The sequence below is a fragment of the Oncorhynchus gorbuscha genome, linkage group LG13, assembly GCF_021184085.1.
Source record: "Oncorhynchus gorbuscha isolate QuinsamMale2020 ecotype Even-year linkage group LG13, OgorEven_v1.0, whole genome shotgun sequence".
Lineage (NCBI taxonomy): Eukaryota > Metazoa > Chordata > Actinopteri > Salmoniformes > Salmonidae > Oncorhynchus > Oncorhynchus gorbuscha.
This window is the reverse complement of record NC_060185.1, coordinates 61,927,261-61,949,217: the sequence shown is the minus strand read 5'-3', so window position 1 is coordinate 61,949,217 and position 21,957 is coordinate 61,927,261. Positions and strand designations below refer to the sequence as shown.

At 43.9% G+C, this 21,957-nt stretch overlaps 1 pseudogene; it reads left to right on the top strand.

The window, feature by feature from the left end:
- Positions 1–404: 404 nt before the first annotated feature.
- LOC123993256 lies at positions 405–20,946 on the top strand (annotated as a pseudogene).
- The last annotated feature ends 1,011 nt before the right edge of the window (positions 20,947–21,957 follow it).

Below are 21,957 nucleotides of genomic sequence, written 5' to 3'. Positions count from 1 at the left end.
ACCAGCCCTATCTCTGATGGGGTGGGAAGCCGAGCCACAGCTCTTGTGGTTGGTGCTACTATATCTCAAGTACAGTAGCCTTATTTGCTCCGACAAGTTTTCATCTGCATACTTTCAGTACAGGTGCGTGTTTTCATCCTCATAAGCCTTACAGCCTGCACTGCCTTGTCTGTGCCTTGTCTGTGCCTAGTCTGTGCCTAGTCTGTGCAAGAAGTACAGTAGGGCAGAAACACACAACCCAACCATCCACATCAGAGAATTTCTCAAGAGGCAACACAAGAGCAGTGTGATCACTGTAACCACACTTCCCCTTTTGTGGCCTGTTGCCACAGCGACACTTCCCTTTCAGGCAGGAAGTCCTAAATGAGGAGGACCCAAGTGTGTGTGTCAGTGCAGGGCGGATCACTTTGCTGTGACCCCCCCAGTGTGTGAGCATCGTTTCGCATTCCCACCGGTGCTTCGGCCATGCCAAAGAATATGAAGACTCTGGGTGTTCCTGGTGTTGGTCACATGGTAAGTTATCGGTTTCTCTGTAGATTTGGGTTGAATTCAGTGAGGTGCAACATTACGAGACATGTGAATAAAATATATGTGTAAATTTAACGTGCAACACTCGTGTACACAATGTGGCCGGTGAGTTTTTTAAATTTTACCTTTATTTAACCAGGTAGGCTAGTTGAGAACAAGTTCTTATTTACAACTGCGACCTGGCCAAGATAAAGCATAGCAGTGTGAATAGACAACACAGAGTTACACATGGAGTAAACAATAAACAAGTCAATAACACAGTAGAAAAAAGAGAAAAAAAGAGTCTATATACATTGTGTGCAAAAGGCATGGGGGGGTAGGCGAATAATTACAATTTTGCAGATTAACACTGGAGTGATAAATTATCAGATGGTCATGTGCAGGTAGAGATACTGGTATGCAAAAGAGCAGAAAAGTAAATAAATAAAAACAGTATGGGGATGAGGTAGGTAAATTGGGTGGGCTATTTACCGATGGACTATGTACAGCTTGCAGCGATCGGTTAGCTGCTCAGACAGCAGATGTTTAAAGTTGGTGAGGGAGATAGAAGTCTCCAGATGTTCTCAGTATGGGCCTACAGATCCCCTCCACCATCCCTTGGTAAGTTGCTACATCCTGTCACTAGTCAGTAGTATCATGTGTTGATGTCATGTCTTGTATGTGGTGCATTGAGTCATATCACAGTGTGTGTTGGGTGATGTGCCCTCATACCCTCAGAGGAGGATGGTTGAGAAAGATTTAAAGTGAGACAGTGTGGATACGAGGAATGAACCACGGATGGAGTACAAGTTCTGGCCCTTCTCCCCATGGTTGTCATGGTGACTGGATTCCCAAGGTGTCTCCTGTTGTGTGAGTGGAGTCCCCGATGTTCAAATGAATACACGCATATGTTGCCATGCACTGTTAGCATGCACTGTATGCGTGAGGACATAGGCTCTCTTTGGGTCTGTCTCATGTGTGCTCTAAGAACAAGAATATGTGTGCGTGTCTGCCTGTCTTTGTGTTTGCATATTATTACTCTCACCACAGAGGGGAAGAATAAGATTAACTAGAGCTGAAGAAACAACATTTTCTGTCCTGAAAGCTGAATGAGAGAGAGAGAGAGAACGAGAGCAGTAGAGTGACACCCTCTTCCTGTGTGAGCTTGGGCCTTGCCTGCTTGAGTGCTTTACCAGAGAGGGGAAATGTCAGAACAACAAAGCCATGCAGCTGTTCTCTTTCCTCTCCACTTCCTGATGCTGTGTTGTTGTGTTTTTGAGACCATCCTTCATTCACTCACTGCCTGAGAGATCTGGTTGAGTGTTTTTATGATTTTTCATGTTTTGTGTGGTATTCTGGTCTGTAAAGTTGGTCTGTATTCCTGTTCCATAAAGTTGGTGTCCACTTATGTTTGTTTCTAACTTTAGATTTGAATGTATTTGAATGTCTGTGTAACTGTGATCTGTATGGTATGCATCATGTTATATTGTACTTAATTGAGACTGACACACATTCCCCTTACTTGTCTCTGCAGAGCCAGGCAGTGTCAGACGGAGGTAAGTAATTGATGGTGTGTGTTCGCTCGCTCTCTCGCACATGTGTGTCTGAAGACTATTTCTCAGAGCTGAACATGTCTGTGTGAGCAGTAAAGCTAGTCTGATACTTTGAGGCTTTAGGGTGTGTACATGGGGTGTTAATTGTTAACGTGTGTGTGATGTTTCAGAGCTGAACATGTCTGGTCGTGGCTGTGGGGGCAGTCGTACAAGTCTACCAGGGGTCCAGGGGGGAGATGCCCAGGCCAGCGGTGTCGTCAGCTGGGCCGTGTGCTTTGAGAAGCTGTTGGAAGATCCCATGGGAATACGCTACTTCACAGTGAGCCATAGATGCATACACAAACAAAAACACACGCACACACACACACACACTCCTGATCAGGTCTGATGGGAGCTGTATTGTAGGTAATCTGTTTATCAGTTATGCTCTTTGTTGTGTCATGCAAGGCCTTCCTGAGGTCAGAGGTGAGTGCGGAGAACATCCTGTTTTATCAGGCCTGTGAGAAGTTCCGGAAGATTCCTCCCAGTAGGATGAAAGAGGTATTGTGGGATTTCTCTGTCTTCTCTTTCATGAATCCTAGCTATGTGTTTGACTGTATTTGTGGTGTTACATTTTCCATGTTGACTATTATGTAGGTGCTATGAGACAACAGAGCTGAGGTTACAGGTGGTCTGATGACTGTGTTTGATTCTGGTCCTGTAGTTGGCTGAGGAGGCTCGCTCCATCTTCCAGACGTACCTGTCTGACCATGCTACCTACTCTGTGAACATTGATGACACAGCTCGCGTGGAGGAGGAGGACCTGCAGAAACCTGAAGTTGAAATGTTCAACAAGGCCCAGACACAGGTCTGCTCTACTGTCACCTGGCGGTGGCATACACACACACACACACATCTCACACAGACCAGCTACACAAGGCCTCATAATACCTCTCCCTGTAAATTCCATTTCATTCAATTACAATTCCAGACATTGAATTCAAAGATAATTCAATTCCTCTGAATTTCAATGTTAGGTGAATTCCAAGAATTCCATTTCAAACTCAATATTATGCCTAACAATTACACAAATTCAAATTCAATTCGCTAAGGCTTTCAGGCTGTTCGTGTCACTGTTCAGACAGCCTAGCTATGCTGAAAATATGGAAATACAGGTTGACATGATTAAAACCAAATCCGACTGTAACGTGTATGCTGGGAGTCAGGAAGCAAGTACATGGAGTGCAAATGTAATAATAAAAAGAACATAGTACAACACAAGAAACACGAAAAGCGTACACACATGGATGGAAATGTAGTCCTGGTGAGTGTCATGAGGCGCAGCTGGCAACGCCGAGTGCTGTGGTGAGAGGGAGCGGGTGTAAATGTGACTGTATCCCCTCCCTGACGCGTGGCTCCAGCCGCAGGGAGACGCCGACCAGAGGGACGGTCCCGACGACCGACGCTTCTGCTGAGGCGCGGGAACCCGTAGAGTCAGCTGAGGCGTGGGAACCTTTAGAACCGGCTGAGGCGCGGGAGCCTGACGAGCCGGCTAAGGCACAGGAACCATGGCGAGCTGGCTGAGGCATGGGAACATAGTACAAAACAAGAAACAGGAAAAGCGTACAGACATGTAACAGAAACAGAGTCAATAACGCCTAAGGAAGGAACCAACGGGAGAGACAGATATAGGGGAGGTAATCAGGAAGGTGATGGAGTCCGGTTGTGTATAATTGGGTGCTGGTGCGCGTAATGATGGTGGCAGGTGTGCGTAATCACGAGACAACTGGCGACGTCGAGCGTCAGAGAGGGGTAGTGGGGGTAAACATGACACTTACAGTCAATTTGTTATACTATGTGCATTCATCTAATTAACTGGGAAATGTAAAAATATTGAATTCTATTTCAATTCAATTCCAAATATGACATGTTTTTACAATTACAAATCAAAAGTCCAAAGAGTCTAATTCAATTTCAATTCCATAACTTGAAGATTTTTTAAATTTGAATTTAGATCAACGTTATTTTCCAATTTATGAGTAAATTCAATCATTTTATTGGAATTTCAAATTAAATTGAAATTGACACTTGGAATTCAGTTCTCTGTTTGATGGACATTTAAAGAAGGGATGGGCAACTCCAGTCCTTGGGGTTCAGAGTGGTGTCACAGTTTTTCCCAATCCCTAGCAAACTTCGCTAATTCAACTGTTGTGTGTGCTGTTGAGTAGACAAGCACTGCCAATAATAGTGAATAGGATAACTAACAGCCCCTCTCCCTCGTGCCAACAAACTGACTATAAGGGTTTGAATTTTGTTGTTGTATTTTGCACCCTTTTTCTCACAAATTTCGTGATATCCAATTGCTTTTCTCCAGTTTAGACCTCATTCTTTGCATAAGCAATCAACTAAGCCTGCAGAATACAGAGAGAAAAACTACAGAATAATTTGTAGCCTACTTATAAACATACCAACTATGACAACAAGACACGGACCAAGTTTATGGCTAGCTCCAGTATATTTATTTGCTCATCTTGTCATGTTGTTTCGACAACCTGGCAACCCCCCTAAATTGAGACTTCAGGTCCGTTTCTAAATCGTCTGGCTGAAAGTGCTGGCGACAACCGCAGACATTTGGATATTTCTCCACAGGAGTATTCACATCATAGGCAGCATTCTTTATTGCCGCCAGGCACTGTTGGCTCCGAGGAATATCTCTGTTAGGTAACCGTTGAAATGTTACCCCAGCAGCCTGTGCTTTCTTCTAGTTTGCACATCTAGGTACTGAGCACCGCACCATGACTAAACATTTACAGTTGTTGTTGACACAAAAAGAAAAAATAGTTATACGCAGTTCTCAACTGGATCCACCTCGCCCGGGGTTGTACTTCATCCTGAAATCCCTACAAATTCCGGATATTGTGATTTGATTACAACCAGGAAATTTAGATGGCCTGTTTCTTCCAGAGAGATGCAGAAATGCTTATATTTGCACATATTTTATATTAATATCATATTAATGGACATATACAGTGAAAGAGCAGTGGTGAAATGTATCTGTTAAAGCAAGAAAGTAGAGCAACTCAAACGTATTACCAACAAAAGTGTAGAAGTGTGGTGTATGCAGTGCCATGACCTGAACTGGTGTGTCGCCATGTCTGTTTGTCCCCGTCCCTCCCCTGTGTCAGATCTTTAGGCTGATGAAGATGGACAGCTACAGGCGCTTTGTCCGCTCCCCTCTCTACCAGAAATGTACCCTGGCCAGCGTGGAGGGCACGCCACTACCCAGAATCCCCCCTGAGCCCACCAGCACAGGGTCATGGGAGAACATGGCCACTGCCAGCCCCTCCCTCAACGACAGCAAGAAGGTGGGATGGATGGATGGATGTGTTTTAACAATAACTATGGAAGCAATGTTTTGATCATTGTTGAAAAATGTTGAAATGATTCTATTAGCCCGCCGTTCCGCTCTGTGGAAAATTAATCCCATTGTTAGGGTGGAGACAAAAGCATCTCGTCATTATATCCAGTTTCTCTGATGTAATCCATTGCATGGGTATGAGTAATAGCTTGTAACCTGTGTTCAGCAGAAGAAGAACAAGCAACGGGAGAAGAGGGGATCATGGGGAGGTAGGCTTCTGCTCATCTATAATATCTATTCTCTGGTCAATTTTTACCACTCCACAAATGTGTCTGTTTGTGCCTCATCCTTTCTCCCTCCCTTTCTCTCTCCTCCCCTCCCTTCTCAGTAGAGGTGTCGTACCCCATGGTGAATGTGTCTCGTTCGGAGTCTCAGATGTCCAACAGCAGTGTGGAGTTGGGCTCCTTCTACAGGCAGATAGAGGTAAAGTGCAACAATGGAAATAGAAAAGGAAATATTTACTGCAGAACAAACACAATTGGATAAAAACAAAAGAATAACAATAAAAACTGAACAACTAAAAAGCTAAAAAGGTGTGTTTTAATATTTCTTATAAATGTGTCCACAGTTTTGTCTCAAACACTGAGCGGAAGCATTCGTATATAAAATATCAACATAGTCTAGTAAAGGCATAAATGTAGCTGATACTAGCCTCCTGGCTGCAAAAGAAAAACAGGTCTTATTCCTAAAATAAAATCTAAACTTCAGCTTCAATTTTTTTGTAAGTTGTTGAACATGCAATTTAAAAGAGAGGCCGTCATTAAAATGCCAAGATATTTATATGAGGTTACAGTCTCAACCTACAAGCCCCTAACCAACAATGCAGTTTAAAAAAAAATTGAATAAGAATAAGAAATAAAAGGAAAAATTTGTGAAAGAGCAGCAGTAAAATAACAATAGCGAGTCTATAATACAGGGGCTACACAGGAGGTACCGAGTCAATGTGAGGGGGCACCGGTTAGTCAAGATAATTGAGGTAATATGGGTAGGTATATGGGTAGGTATATTGAGGTAATATGGGTAGGTAGAGCTATTAAAGTGACTATGCATAGATAATAACAGAGAATAGCAGCGGAGTAAAAGAGGGGGTGGGGGTGGGGGGGGTGGGCAATGCAAATAGTCTGGGTAGCCATTTGATTAGATGTTCAAGAGTCTTATGGCTTGGGGTAGAAGCTGTTTAGAAGCCTCTTGGACCTAGACTTGGTGCTCCGGTACCGCTTGCCATGCGGTAGCAGAGAGAATAGTCTATGACTAGGGTGGCTGGAGTCTTTGACACATTTTAGGGCCCTCCTTTGACACTACCTGGTATAGAGGTCCTGGATGGCAGGAAGCTTGGCCCCAGTGATGTACTGGGCTGTACGCACTACCCTCTATTGTGCCTTGCGGTCGGAGGCTGAGCAGTTGCCATATCAGGCAGTGATGCAACCAGTCTGGATTTTCTTGATGGTGCAGCTGTCGAACCTTTTGAGGATCTGAGGACCAATGACAAATCTCTTCAGTCTCCTGAGGGGGAATAGGTTTTGTCATGGCCTCTTCACGACTGTCATGGTGTGTTTGGACCGTGTTAGTATGTTGGTGATGTGGACACCAAGGAACTTGAAGCTCTCAACCTGCTCCAATACAGCCCCATCGATGAGAAGGTGGGCATGCTCGGTCCTCCTTTTCCTGTAGTCCACAATCATTTCCTTTGTCTTGATCATGTTGAGGGAGCGGTTGTTGTCCTGGCACCACAGGGCCAGGTCTCTGACCTCCTCCCTATAAACTGTCTCGTCGTTGTCGGTGATCAGGCCTACCACAGTTGTGTCATTGGCAAACTTAATGATGGTGTTGGAGTCGTGCCTGGCCATGCAGTCATGAGTGAACAGGGAGTACAGGAGGGGACTGAGTGTGGCGGATGTGTTGTTACATAACCTTACCACCTGGGGGCTGCCTGTCAGGAAGTCCAGGATCCAGTTGCAGAGGGAGGTGTTAAGTCCCAGGGTCCTTAGCTTAGCTGAGCTGTATTCAATGAATAGCATTCTCACACATGTATTCCTTTTGTCCATGTGAGATAGAATAGTGTGGAGTTCAATAGAGATTGCATCATGTGTGGATCTGTAAGGGCGGTGTGCAAGTTGAAGTGGGTCTAGGGTTTCTGGAATAATGGTATTGATGTGAGCCATGACTAGCCTTTCAAAGCACTTCATGGCTACAGACGTGAGTGCTACGGGTCGGTAGTGATTTAGGCAGGTTACCTTAGTTTTCTTGGGCACAGGCACTATGGTGGTCTGCATAAAACATGTTGGTATTACAGACTCAGACAGGGGGTGGTTGAAAATGTCAGTGAAGACACTTGGTACAGTTGGTCCCGGAACATATTCGTCTGTGCTAACAAAACAGTCCTGTAACTTAATATCTGCTTCATTTGACCACTTTTTTACTGACCGAGTCACTGGTGCTTCCTGCTTTAATTTGAGCTTGTAAGCAGGAATCAGGAGGATAGAATTATGGTCAGATTTGCCAAATGGAAGGTGAGGAACACATCTTTGTACACATCTATGTGTGTGGAGTTATAGTGGTTTAGAGTTTTTCCCCTTTGGTTGCACATTTAACATGCTGATAGAAATTTGTCAATCAAGTTGCCCTGCATTAAAGTCATCGGCCACTAGGAGCGCCGCCTCTGGATGAGCGTTTTCCTGTTTGCTTATGGCGGAATACAGCTCATTGACTGTGGTTTTAGTGCCAGCATCGGCCTGTGGGGGTATGTAGACAGCTACAAAAAATACAGATGAAAACTCTCTAGGTAGAGTAGATAGTGTGGTCTACAGCTTATCATCAGATACTTTGGGTATCTCAGAGGCCGGATTCTCTCTCTGTGTTTTGGCTTCAACAATAAGTGCCTCAGTCTTGTTTTGATTTAGTAGGAGAAAGTTGTGAGCCATCCAAGTATTTTAATCACTAATACAGCCTAATAATTTTTCCGTGGACCTAAAATCCTCGTGACACAGAAATGTAAAGATGCGTATCGTCTTCGTAGCAGTAAAAATACATCCTGTGCTTTCTGATAACGCTGATAAATGCATCATACTGGGCTTGACTGTCATCTGGGTTGTGGGAGGAGAATAGGGTGAGAGAACATACGTTGTATGTAGAAAAATATAGACTTCAATGATTAAGTGTAATCATTCCCTCCCTTTCTTCCTCTCCTCTCTCCTCCTGCTCCCATCTCTCTCTTCTTCCCTCTCTCCCTCTTTCGCTTTCCCCCACTCCCACTCTCTCTACCTTCTCTCCCTCCCTCTCTGATCCAGAACGGTCGCTCCAGTCCCCGTCCCTCAGACCAGGGGCAGGGTGATGGAGGTGGTGGTAGTGTGGAGGGGGGTTACTGCTGTGTCTACCTGCCTGACGGCAGTGCCTCCCTGGCTCCTACACGGCCCGGTCTCCCCCTAAGAGAAATGCTGTCAGGCCTCTGTGAGAAGAGAGGTTTCCCCATTAAAGACATCCTCATCTATCTCCACAGCAAAAACAGGGTGAGCCCAGGCCCGCACCCTCAGCTCAAGTCTCACTTTATCACCCCGTTCAGGGACTGAGCTCTGGGGCGAGAGTTTTTTGTTTATAATGTTCTTTTCTATAGTGACGGTATCTATTGTTTGTGTATATGTTCTCCCTACAGCAGCCACTATCTCTGGAGCAGGACTGTTCCGTATTGAGAGACCAGCAGGTCTCCCTGGAGCTGAGGGTAACGTTTACGTAAGTCAGTGGGTCTCTTCCTGTCTCACTCATCATCAATGTATTTGTGGGTTTATGTGTTAAAACTTCTTAGGGCTAGGAGTTAGTTTTCGGAAGTTCAGATGACTGACGTGCCCAAAGTAAACTTCCTGTTACTCAGGCCCAGAAGCTAGGATATACATACAGTATAATTGGTATTATTGGATAGAAAACACTCTGAAGTTTCTAAAACATTGTCTGTGAGCATAACAGAGCTGATATGGTCGGTGAAAACCCGAGGAGAATCCATCAAATATATATATTTTTTAGGTCACCACCCATTGAAAATGCTTGTCTATGGGAAATTCAAAGGAAATCCTCCCAGATTGCAGTTCCTATGGCTTCCACTATATGTCAACAGTCTTTAGAAAGGGTTTCAGGCTTGTTTTTGAAAAAATGAGCTAGAAATTGTAGTTTTTCAAGGTGGCTCTCATTTGGACTGTAGTATTGTGGTGTGCGTGGATGAGGGTGCCCACTTCGTTATTTATCTCCGGTATTGAACATATTATTCTCCGTCTTACATTTGATTGTTTATTGACATATTAGTGTAGCTGAGGATTGATTAGAAACATTGTTTGACTTGTTTGGACAAAGTTTATTGGTAATTTTTGGGATTGCTTCGTCTGTATGTTGAACGACTGGAACGGTTGGATTACTGAATCAAACGCGCCAACTAAACTTTTTGGGGTTATAAAGAAGGACTTTATCGAACAAAATGACCATTTGTTGTGTAGCTGGGACCCTTGGGATTGCAAACAGAGGAAGATCTTCAAAGGTAAGTGATTTATTTTATCACTATTTCTTACTTTTGTGACGCCTCTGCTGGTTTCGAAAATGTTTTGAATGATTTTGTATGCGTGGCGCTGTCCTCAGATCATTGTATAGTATACTTTCGCCATGAAGCCTTTTTGAAATCTGACAAAGCAGCTGGATTAACAAGAAGTTAAGCTTTTAAACGATGTATGACACTTATATTTCCATGAATGTTTAATGTTACGATTTATGTATTGTGAATTTCGCGCACTGCAATTTCACAGGATGTTGGCGAGGTGGGTCACTAGTGGCCCACCGAGCCCAAAAAGGGCTTTAGCACCACCCATCTCTTTAATGGTTGTTCTTAGCGCTCTGTCCTAACAACAATCAAGCACCCAAGCTAACTGGCTAACATTGGCTAGCTTGCTAGCTTCTTTCAGACACAAATGAGAGAACTACTCACTGACCATTTTACTTGCCCTAGCAGAGCTGGTTAGACAGTTTTTATGTTATCCAGAACATTGGTGACTGCAAATGCGCTTCTGGCAACAATTTATGCTTTTTTTGCCAATCTTTACTGACACCGGCCATATTCAATGGGTGTTGAGCGTTCATAAATTCATCAGTTATTCTGCGGCCTGGCACACTCAGACGAGAGTGGATAGCCTGAGTGAATTTACCAGCTATGTCTATCCACAGTTGTCACAGTGACATTCTATTGAAATGGTTACTTGCATAATGGAGTCTTTTGTTAAGACATGTAGCTAGCTAGCTAGGTATACAATTAACCAAAATCCCAACTCATGACGTTACTACCCTTCATGAATCTGCAGGTAGCTAACCAACCAGGTTCAATGTTAGCTAGCTAACATTAGGCTATGAACTAGCAAAGAAAATGTAATGTTAGCTAGCGAGCCAGCCAGCTAATGTTAGCTAACTATCTAACAGTACACTTTAACTTGAAATGAAAACAACTTCAGGGAGCTAACCAACCAGATTCAATGTTAGCTAACAAACATTAGCCTATAACTAGCAAAGCAAATGGCTCTGAGATACGAATAATAAGACCATACATGTAACATTAGCTAGCGAGCCAGGAAAATAATGTTAGCTAGCTAGCTAGCTAGCCAGCTAACAGTAGACTTTACTTGAAATGAAAATTACTTTCTGCCAAAATTTGAAAGTGTAATATCTGAAAATGTAGCTAGATAGACTATCTTATCCGTGTACATCATGGATGGACGCCTCTCCCTGTCACTGATGCCATGGTTGCCATTAGTTTGTAGATGTAATCCAGAGACATGTGTTTTCTCTATCACCTTAGCTATCATACTCTAATTCCACTGATTTCAAATCTTGGTCCTCCAGAAAGTGGAGAGCAACACTTATGCAGTTCTACTACGGGATACAGTTTTTTAAGTGCAGGATTACCTACACATACTGACCAGCTCAAATAGACAGAAGCATGCTTTATGGCAGACCAATTCAAACTCATCTCGGCATATCCTGCCCACTCATTATCTCAGCCAATCATGGCTAGCGGGAAGGTTGCTAATTTTTCCTGTGGCAAAACAAACTGGGCTTGTAATTTAACAATTTTATTCATATTTACAGATGGCATAAAAGTCTGTTATTAAGGCACATGAAACTTCACATGTTCCACAAGGGATTTATGCCAAAAACTTCATTTTGATTTATGTTCAAATGGCTCTCCTGTGAAGTAGTGACCCACAACATACACCTAGTTTCCTGAGATCAGTCACAAATGAACTTTTAACAAGGCACACCTGTTAATTGGAATGCATTCCAGGTGACTACCTCACGAAGCTGATTGAGGGAATGAGTAGGTGTCCACATTTTTGACTGGTACTGTATATGATGGGATGTACAGACATTATGGACAGTATGTGGATAGAGTATTTAGTATATCTGTAGAATACACAGGATAGAATAGTACATATGTACAGCAATAGTTTAATAGGATGGCATTGACTAGAATACAGTCTATACATATGAAGTGGGTAAAAAGTATGTGAACATTATTAAAGTGACCAGTGTTGCATTATTAAAGTAACCAGTGATTCCATGTCTATGTACAAAGGCAGCAGCCTCTAAGGTGCAGGATTGAGTAACCGGGTGGTAGCCGGCTAGTGACATTGACTAAGTTCAGGGCACGGTACTGGGTGAAGGCTGGCTATTGATGGCTATTTAACAGTCTGATGGCCTTTGTCCAAGCTTTGATGCACCTGTACTGACCTCACCTTCTGAATGATAACGGGGTGAACAGACCCTGGCTTGGGTGGTTGATGTCCTTGATTATCTTTTAGACCTTCCTGTGACATTTTGCGGCTGTAGGTGTCATGGAGGGCAGGCAGTGAGCCCTCTGTGATGCGTTGGGCAGACCGCACCACCCTCTGGAGTGCCCTGCGGTTGCAGGCAGTGCAGTTTCCATACCAGGCGGTGCATTTGCCGCACCAAGCGTTGATACCCCTCCCCTCTCTCTCCAGATGAAATCTCGCGTCTTGTGACGGCCGGCCGCCCAACAACCTGCCCGCTCGACCCTATCCCCTCCTCTCTTCTCCAGACCATTTCCGGAGACCTTCTCCCTTACCTCACCTCGCTCATCAACTTATCCCTGACCGCTGGCTACGTCCCTTCCGTCTTCAAGAGAGCGAGAGTTGCACCCCTTCTGAAAAAACCTACACTCGATCCCTCCGATGTCAACAACTACAGACCAGTATCCCTTCTTTCTTTTCTCTCCAAAACTCTTGAACGTGCCGTCCTTGGTCAGCTCTCCCGCTATCTCTCTCAGAATGACCTTCTTGATCCAAATCAGTCAGGTTTCAAGACTAGTCATTCAACTGAGACTGCTCTTCTCTGTATCACGGAGGCGCTCCGCACCGCTAAAGCTAACTCTCTCTCCTCTGCTCTCATCCTTCTAGACCTATCGGCTGCCTTCGATACTGTGAACCATCAGATCCTCCTCTCCACCCTCTCCGAGTTGGGCATCTCCGGCGCGGCCCACGCTTGGATTGCGTCCTACCTGACAGGTCGCTCCTACCAGGTGGCGTGGCGAGAATCTGTCTCCTCACCACGCGCTCTCACCACTGGTGTCCCCCAGGGCTCTGTTCTAGGCCCTCTCCTATTCTCGCTATACACCAAGTCACTTGGCTCTGTCATAACCTCACATGGTCTCTCCTATCATTGCTATGCAGACGACACACAATTAATCTTCTCCTTTCCCCCTTCTGATGACCAGGTGGCGAATCGCATCTCTGCATGTCTGGCAGACATATCAGTGTGGATGACGGATCACCACCTCAAGCTGAACTTCGGCAAGACGGAGCTGCTCTTCCTCCCGGGGAAGGACTGCCCGTTCCATGATCTCGCCATCACGGTTGACAACTCCATTGTGTCCTCCTCCCAGAGCGCTAAGAACCTTGGCGTGATCCTGGACAACAAACTGTCGTTCTCAACTAACATCAAGGCGGTGGCCCGTTCCTGTAGGTTCATGCTCTACAACATCCGCAGAGTACGACCCTGCCTCACACAGGAAGCGGCGCAGGTCCTAATCCAGGCACTTGTCATCTCCCGTCTGGATTACTGCAACTCGCTGTTGGCTGGGCTCCCTGCCTGTGCCATTAAACCCCTACAACTCATCCAGAACGCCGCAGCCCGTCTAGTGTTCAACCTTCCCAAGTTCTCTCACGTCACCCCGCTCCTCCGCTCTCTCCACTGGCTTCCAGTTGAAGCTCGCATCCGCTACAAGACCATGGTGCTTGCCTACGGAGCTGTGAGGGGAACGGCACCTCAGTACCTCCAGGCTCTGATCAGGCCCTACACCCAAATAAGGGCACTGCGTTCATCCACCTCTGGCCTGCTCGCCTCCCTACCACTGAGGAAGTACAGTTCCCGCTCAGCTCAGTCAAAACTGTTCGCTGCTCTGGCTCCCCAATGGTGGAACAAACTCCCTCACGACGCCAGGACAGCGGAGTCAATCACCACCTTCCGGAGACACTTGAAACCCCACCTCTTTAAGGAATACCTAGGATTGGATAAAGTAATCCTTCTCACCCCCCCCCCCCTTAAAATATTTAGATGCACTATTGTAAAGTGGTTGTTCCACTGGATGTCATAAGGTGAATGCACCAATTTGTAAGTCGCTCTGGATAAGAGCGTCTGCTAAATGACTTAAATGTAAATGATACAGCCCGACAGGATTGTCTATAAAGTTTGTGAGGGTCTTAGGGGCAAAGGCGTGCGCGGCCACGCATTCATGGGTGAACATCGAGTACAGGAGGGGGCTGAGCACACACCCTTGTAGGGCCCCTGTGTTGAGAATCAGCATTGGGGGTGCTCTGTCAGGAAGTCCAGGACCCAGTTGCATAGGGCAGGGTTCAGACCCAGGGCCCTGAGCTTAATGATGAGCTTGGAGGGTACTATGGTGTTAAAGGCTGAGCTGTAGTCAATGAACAACATTCTTACATAGGTATTCCTCTTGTCCAGATGGGATAGGGTAGTGTGCAGTCCGATGACGATTGCATCGTCTGTGGATCTATTAGGGTGGTATGCAAACTGAAGTGGATCTAAGGTGTCGGGTAAGGTGGAGGTGATATGATCCCTAACTAGCCTCTCAAAGAACTTCATGATGACAGAAGTGAGTGCTACGAGGCGATAGCCACTTAGTTCAGTTACCTTTGCTTTCTTGGGTACAGGAACAATGGTGGATATCTTGAAGCAAGTGGGAACAGAAGACTGGGATAGGGGAGAGATTTAATATATCCGTAAACACTCCAGCCATTTCGTCTGCACATGCTCTGAGAATGCGGCTAGGGATGCCGTCTGGGCCAGGAGCCTTGCGATGGTTAAAACATGCATAATTATTATTCACATCGGCCACGGAGAACGAGAGCCCACAATCCCCGGGAGCGGCCCACGTCGGTGACACCGTGTTATCCTCAAAGTGGGCGAGGAAGGTGTTTATCTTGTCCGGGAGCAAGACATTGGTGTCCGCGACATGGCTGGTTTTCACTTTGTAATCCATCTCGAGTCCCTGCCACATATGTCTCGTGTCTGAGACATTGAACACGTTGTCTCTGTGCTGATGTTTTTCCTGTTTAATAACATAACTGCACTGAACGTATTCAACCATATCCCAGTCACCTTGCCATGGTTAAATGCGCGTGTTCACACTTTCAGTTTTTCAGCGAATCTACAGTTTTTGGTTTGGGGAGGTTTAACCTGTTGCGACGAGCAATCCCGTATCCGGGATCGTAATTATAGCCTCAAGCTCATTACCATAACGCAACGTTAACTATTCATGAAAATCGCAAATGAAATGAAATAAATATATTGGCTCTCAAGCTTAGCCTTTTGTTAACAACACTGTCATCTCAGATTTTCAAAATATGCTTTTCAACCATAGCAAAACAAGCATTTGTGTAAGAGTATTGATAGCTAGCATAGCATTAAGCCTAGCATTCAGCAGGCAACATTTTCACAAAAACAAGAAAAACATTCAAATAAAATCATTTACCTTTGAAGAACATCGGATGTCAATGAGGAGACTCTCAGGTAGATAGCAAATGTTCAGTTTTTCCAAAAATATTATTTGTGTAGGAGAAATCGCTCCGTTTTGTTCATCACGTTTGGCTGAGAAAAAACCCTGAAAATTCAGTCATCAAAACGCCAAACTTTTTTCCAAATTAACTCCATAATATCGACAGAAACATGGAAAACGTTGTTTAGAATCAATCCTCAAGGTGTTTTTCACATATCTATTCGATGATAAGTCATTCGTGGCAGTTTTGTTTCTCCTCTGAATCACATGGGAAAATACATGCAGCTGGAGATTACGCACCAACTTCGACGGAGGACACCAGGCAGACACCTGGTAAATGTAGTCTCTTATGGTAAATCTTCCAATTATGTGCCTACAAAAATGTCACAATGCTGCAGACACCTTGGGGAAATGACAGAAAGTGTAGGCTTTTCTGGCGCATTCACAGCCATATAAGGAGACTTTGGAACACAGCGCCTCAAAAATCTGGCTCACTTCCTGTTTGAAGTTTCATCTTGGTTTTGCCTGTAGCATTAGTTCTGTGGCACTCACAGACAATATATTTGCAGTTTTGGAAACGTCAGAGTGTTTTCTTTCCAAAGCTGTCAATTATATGCATAGTAGAGCATCTTTTCGTGACAAAATATCTTGTTTAAAATGGGAACGTTTTTTTTATCCATAAATTTAAAAAGCGCCCCCTATATCCTAGAAGTTAATAGTCACAGTGGGAATAACATTCCCTATACACTTCCTGATGAACACCGTGTCAGTGTACATGTCAATGATATTCTCATTGGCAACCCAAAATATATCCCAGTCCACGTGATCAAAACAATCTTGAAGCATGGATTCCGATTGGTCAGACCAGTGTTGAATAGACCTTAGCATGGGTACTTCCTGTTTGAGTTTCTGCCTATAGGAAGCGAAGAGAAGAATGTAGTCATGATCTGATTTGCCAAAAGGGATGGTGGGGGAGGGCCTTGTAGCCAACCCGGAATGGAGAATAATAACAGTTGAGAGTTTTTGATGCGCGAGTACTACAGGCAATGTGTTGATAGAATTTCAGTAGTGTTTTCCTCATATTTGCTTTGTTAAATTTCCCAGCTACAGTAAATGCCGCCTTAGGATATTCAGTTTCCAGTTTGCAGAAAGATCAGTGTAGATTCTTTAGGGCCGTCCTGGTATCGGCTTGAGGGGGAATATACACGGCTATGACTATAACCGAAGACAATTCTCTTGGCATTTGATTGTGAGGAATTCTAGGTTGGGTGAACAAAAGGACTTGAGTTCCTGTACGTTGTCACAATCACAACATGAGTAGTTAATTAATCCTGTATGCGCGCTGTACTGAGAACCCAGCTGGCTTTTTTGGATGGGGACAGTATATCCTGAGAGAGCCATGATTCCATGAAACAGAGTATGTTACGGTACCTGATGTCTCTCTGGAAGGAGATCCTCGTCCTGAGCTCATCTACTTTATTGTCCAAGGACAAACTATTAGCGAGTAATATACTCAGGAGAGGTGGATGGTATGCACACCTCCTGAGTCAGATTAGAAGTTCACTCAACTGAATACCTCCGCTCCACCAGGGGTGTCTTGGAGCAGCCTCTGGGATAAGTTCAATTGCCTTGGGCGGGTACAAACAAAGGACCCCAATTCGGGAAAGTATTTATGGTCTGAATGCTTGTGAGTTACCGCCTCTCTGATATCCTAATGTTATTTCCAGATGTTTGTAATAACACAAAACATTTTCTGGGCTATAGAAATACTGCAAAGTCTTATTCATCCCACACACACATTAAGAGGGTGTGAATGACGCTGAATGGGTGTAGACAAATAAGAGCTCTCCAGTAGGTAGTAAAACATTCAAAGGCCATTTTCTCAAAAGTGAGGTTACAACTTTCTAAGCAGAATTACTTTCCCATGGTTCCTCAAATGCAGTGTATGATATACCATTTTGTAGCTCTGTGTCTCTGCTTTAATCCAATGTAAAAAAACACATTTTACATTTCTTTCCTTAATGTGTTTGAGCCAATCAGTTGTGTTGTGACAAGGTAGGGGCGGTATATAGAAGATATGTCTATTTGTCAAAAGACAAAGTCCATATATTGGCAAGAACAGCTCAAATAAGCAACAACAGTCCATCATTACTTTAAGACATGAAGGTCAGTCAATGCCTCCACAATCAACCGACCTCAACCCAATTGAGATGGATTGGGATGAGTTGGACCGCAGAGTGAAGGAAAGCAGCCAACAAGTGCTCAGCATATGTGAGAACTCCTTCAAGACTGTTGGAAAAGCATTCTAGGTGAAGCTGGTTGAGAAAATGCCAAGTGTGCAAAGCTGTCATCAAGGCAAAGGTTGGCTACTTTGAAGAATCTCAAATCTAAAATGTGTTTTGATTGGTTTAACACTTTTTTGGTTACTACATGATTCCATATGTGGTATTTCATAGTTTTGATTATTCTACAATGTAGAAAATAGTAAAAATAAAGAAAAACCCTAGAATGAGTAGGTGTGTCCAAACTTTTGAATGGTACTGTAAATCTTTTTATACTCTGGATTCCGACATTGCTCATCCTAATATTTATGTATTTGTTAATTCCATTATTTTTATTTTAGATCTGTGTGCATTGTTGTGAATTGTTAGTTATTACTGCCTGCTGGAGCTAGGAACACAGGCATTTTGCTACATCTGCAATAACTTCTGCTAAATGTATGTATGGGGCCAATAACATTTGATTTGATATGTGTACTGTTTCTGAATATGTATTGTATATTGCTGTGTGTGTGTTTCAGGTTGGAGGTGGTTTTCACTGGTAAGACATTCGGCATCATAGTGAAGTCCAGTAAGACTCTGCTGGATGCCCTTTCTATGGTACTACAAAAACACCAACTCAGAACACACGAAGCCATGGTCACCATGGTGAGGACTGTGTGTGTTTGTGCGTGTGTGTGTGTTATAGAATGTCTTGAGTGGATGTGTGTGTGTTCTAGAAATTCTGAGTGAATATGTATTGGTATTTGGTATTTTATTAGGATCCCCATTAACTGTTGCAAAAGCAGCAGCTTCTCTTCCTGGGGTCATCACAAAACATGAAACATAATACAGAACATCAATAGACAAGAACAGCTCAAGGACAGAACTACATACATTTACAAAAAAGGCACACGTAGCCTACAAAAGGCACACGTAGCATACACACAAACTATCTAGGTCAAATAGGGGAGAGGCGTGGTGCTGTGAGGTGTTGCTTTATCTGTTTAAAAAAAACAACAACAAGTTGGCTGTTTATTTGCGCAATATGAGATGGAAGGAAGTTCCATGCAATAAGGGCTCTATATAATACTGTTTGCTTTCTTGAATTTGTTCTGGATTTGGGGACTGTGAAAAGACCCCTGGTGGCATGTCTGGTGAGATAAGTGTGTGTGTCAGAGCTGTGTGTAAGTTGACAATGCAAACAATTTGGGATTTTCAACACATCCATGTTTCTTATAAAAATACGAAGTGATGCAGTCAGTCTCTCCTCAACTCTTAGCCAAGAGTTGGCATGCATAGTATTTATATCAGCCCTCTGATTACAATTAAGAGCAAAATGCAAAATGCTCTGTTCTGGGCCAGCTGCAGCTGGTATTTCCTTGCAGCATTGGACCACAAGACTGAACAATAATCAAGATTAGACAAAACTAGAGCCTGCAGAACTTCCTTTTTTTGAGTGTGGTGTCAAAAAAACAGAGCATCACTTTATCACGGCTAGACCTCTCCCCATCTTTACAACCATTGAATCCATATGTTTTGACCATGACAGTTTACAATCTAAGGTAACTCCAAGTAATGTAGTTTCCTAGACTTGTTCAACAGCCACAACATTCATTACCAGATTCAGCTGAGGTCTAGCACTTAAGGAATGATTTGTACCAAATACAATGCTCTTAGTTTTAGAGATGTTCAAGACCAGTTTATTATTGAGAAAGTGTGTGAGAGAGAAAGTGTCTGTGTGTGATCATATGTCCTGTTTTTCAGAGTGGGAGTGATGTACCACTGAGCATGAGCACCAATGTGTTCAAACTAGCCAATAAGACGCTGCAGCTCCACGAGGTCAAAGGTGAATACATAGTGATTAGCACACACCTGTTAACTAGTTCTTCGTCCCATGGTGAAAATAAGAATGGACAGGATTCAGGGCATTGTAGTCCTGGGGTTGTGTAACCTCACTGGTTTTCCAGTCCATATAAACTCGGTTATGAAATGTCAGCTATGTACAGTGTTTTATTTCCTTCTCTGTTTTTCTAATGGCATCAATTCCTTCTCTGGCTCGTTCTATTCCGCCTGCCCGTACACTATTTATTTCTTTCTCTCTTCTCTTCACTCTCTCTCCCTTAGATGTCTGAGTACATTTGGCTTGTTGAGTGCTGTGTCACTGTGAGTTCACTCACCTCTCCTCTCTCTACTGCTCTGGGACCAGAACTGCCTTCACTTTGGATATGTGGTCACTCGCTGAGGCCTACTCATTACTCATGAGAAAGAGGGACTAGGAGATAATGAGAAAGGGACTGGGGAGGGGGGGGGGGGTTATTGTAGCTTCTTCTGGGAAAAGCGCCTTTTAAGTGACTGATGTCAGGGTTTTTCCTTATGTCAAACTCCATAACATGTACAGTAGCCTGCCTATAACTGACTATTGTTGTTTTTACAGTTAGCAGTTCCGGGGTCAGTGGCTCAACTCCAGTCACACAGGTGAGTCCTGCATAGTGATGGCCAGTTCGCACGGTAGGGAAAATGTCCTGGCCCTACTCATGTGTCCAGAGTTTAGCAAGTGTTTGTCTGTTCTTCTGAAACATTTCCAGAATCAAGCTACATCTCCAGTAGGCCCAGAGGTCCGTGTGTCCCCTCAGGCAGCCAACCCCAAGCCCAGAGTCAGGAAGAACCAAGAGATGGATGGTACGAGTCATGGCTTATTTACTGCGCATCTCTAGGACTAAACCCTGGAGACTTCCTAATAGCTGTAACAATAACATTTTAGTCTCACCTTAGCCCTAATTTGAGACAAACTGTTTATATGTCTCTATTCTTTCTTTCTCCCCTTTTCCCATCCCCTGTGTCTCTCTCTCAGCGATGATAGAGCTGTTGTCCAGAGCTCAGGCCTGTCGGGTGGATGACCAGAGAGGCCTGCTGACCAAGGAACACCTAGAGCTGCCCCAGTTCCTCTTGAAACCCCCTAGCCAGGACCAGGAGACGCAACAGGGGGAGGATGGAGAGGCTGCAGGGGAACAGGGGGATGGAGCCCCCACAGACATTAAAGAGGAGTCAGATAACCAACCCACTACCTCCTCCACTCCCACCCCTGTTGGAGCAGCAGAGTCAGGAGCGTGTGTAACAGACTCATCAGGTTCCAAACACATAGATTCAAAACAAACAAGTGTCTGAGAGATAAAAACATTCTAAGTGTCACTTTTACTTTGTGTACCTGGTGTAAGTGTGAGTGTGTGTATAGGACCCATTTTACTGTGTGTGTGTGTTTGTGAACATGCTGAGGTCAGGTTTGGGCAAAGGGATGTTGACACATGTAGCAATTAATCCTGTTTAAAGATTGTTCATCAAAGATTGTGTTATCACTGTGTCTGGTACGAAACTGTATTAACTCTATTGTTTGTTTTAATCCCCAATGTCAAAGGTACAATATGTCATGATATGAAGGATCTATTTTAGCTTCCAATTCCTCCCCTGACGTCTGATAAAAAATATTTAAAAAACAGACGTTTTGTTTTTCAATTAAGGAATTACTTTCAAGATGGTCTTTCATATTTTGCGGTATTTCACTTATCATAATATTTAACTTGAACTAATTGTACTTTTAGTAAATTCTCTTTAGTGTGTGATTTGATATTTAATTAAGGTGTTTGGTATTTTGCATTTTGAGTACTTTTCTCTCTTGTGAAAGTTTGATATTTAATTTAATTGATTCGTTGGCATTTAATACTTATGAGCACATTTTTGTTTCTTTGCTGTGTTTGCACTTTGAATGCCAGGTCTCCTGTGACGGCCAATCCTTTTCTCACCGTGTTATCAGAGTGCTACTCAGGGTCAAACTTCTGTATTAACCTATAATGTTCTCATGCATTGTACAGTGCATTAATAAATTATGTGATATTGATCTAATTTACCCCTGTATGCTGACTGTTTACTCTCTCACATCCACCGCAGAGTGAGCTCTTGTGGACAGACTATGTAACATAAACTCTAATCGAGCATCTGACGCTATTTAGCAAGACTTGAGTTAATTGTCCCTGAGATTAATAGCAGTGTTGTCACCCGAAATGAACATGTCACTGGGACTGCACTCTGATTGACTCTGACCATCCTTCACCTCCATAAACTTGCTGCTGGAAGGTGCTCCGTCTTTGAATGTGCTTTTCTCGGATGGAGGCAGGTACTGGGGATTGC